Below are 1,547 nucleotides of genomic sequence, written 5' to 3'. Positions count from 1 at the left end.
AGCCACCATTCCAATATTGGTATGCCTCCCGTCGAGCTCTTATATGGGAGGAGGTGTCAGACTCCCATCTGTTAGGGAGAAGTAGGGCAACGAGTGATGGGTGGCACTAAGATAATGCTAAGGATGACCGAACAGATTCAGCAAGTCAGACAGAGGTTACTGATAGCTCAGAGTTGCCAGAAGAGTTACGCAAACTGGCGATGATCCAATCTAGAGTTCTAGGTCGGAGATTGTGTCCTCCTGAAGGTATCCCCGTGGAATGGGGTGATCTAGTTTAGGAAATGGGGCAAGCTAGGCCCTAGATACATTGGTCCTTTGAGTGTGACCACCAGAGTGGGTAAGGTAGCTTACCGGTTGGAGCTACCTGCAAAGATGAGTCAGATTCATAACACCTTCCACGTGTCTTAGTTGAGGAAGTTTATAGCTGATGAGACGATGGTGGTACCATTAGAGGATATTCAGGTGGATACGAGCCTAAATTATATTGAGAAGCCGATAGCGACCTTGGATCGGAAAGTGAAGATTCTGAGGAATAAAGAGGTGGCCCTGGTTCAGACCCAGTGGTAACATCGGAAGGGATTTGAGTGGACTTGGGATCCAGAGTCTGAGATGCGCGAGCAGGATCCAGAGTTATTTCCAAAGCATGACTTCGAGGGCGAAGTCTGATTCTAGTGGGGGACAATTGTAACATCCCGAATTCCAGGTATGATATTTATATATATTAAATATTTATGAGTAAACTGAGCAACTCGATGAGTGGGTGCCCTAACTCGTTGAGTAGAGACGATTGGACCACGTGGGTTTTACTACCAACTCGACGAGTTGGCGCTATGAGTGGAAACCCAAATCTTTCGGGTTCATGTCCTATTTAAAGGGCCTTAATCCATCATTTCCGCCTCACCAATCACTTAACTCCCTTATGTGAAACCCTAATTGGTTATATTAACTTGTGTGAGAGAGTGAGAGAGAAAGAGAGTGAGAGAGAAAGAGAGAGAGAGAGAGAGAGAGAGAGAGAGAGGTAGAGAGACTAAATTGAGTGGTTTTGTGCATCTTTGGAAGGAGATTTGGAGAGCTTGGCGTGTTTGATCAAGGAGGCGTTGTAGATCCGGACTTCTTACGTTATTGGCTTCAGTGCAAAGTTAAAAAGCTTCTATCTTGACCTTTCCTTTGTGAGATATTAGTTTATGGAGGATTTTTAAGGTTTTCTCCCATCTATCTTGAGACAATGAGCTATTTAAGCATACCATGAGGTTGAAACCTCAGATCTGGACTGTAGAAGGACTTGAGAGCCCAAAGATCTGATCTTTATTGAGCTAGAGACTAGCTTTTGTGCATCTAACCCTTGTTGGAGTCTGTATTTACATTATGAGCCTAATATTCCATGCATGAACATAAAAGATCGCAACTTTACATGACATTCGAGCCTTGGGAGGCTAGATCTAGAGTTTGTGGTCTGACTTAAAACGTCTGAATGAGAACATAGACTGAATGGATTAGTTGAGTCAATGAGCTGACTCGACGAGTCGGCTAGAGTTTTCCCCGGTGAG

The sequence above is a fragment of the Lactuca saligna genome, chromosome 8, assembly GCF_052625555.1.
Source record: "Lactuca saligna cultivar CGN05327 chromosome 8, ASM5262555v1, whole genome shotgun sequence".
Taxonomy (NCBI): domain Eukaryota; kingdom Viridiplantae; phylum Streptophyta; class Magnoliopsida; order Asterales; family Asteraceae; genus Lactuca; species Lactuca saligna.
Note: the sequence above shows the minus strand (reverse complement) of the source record.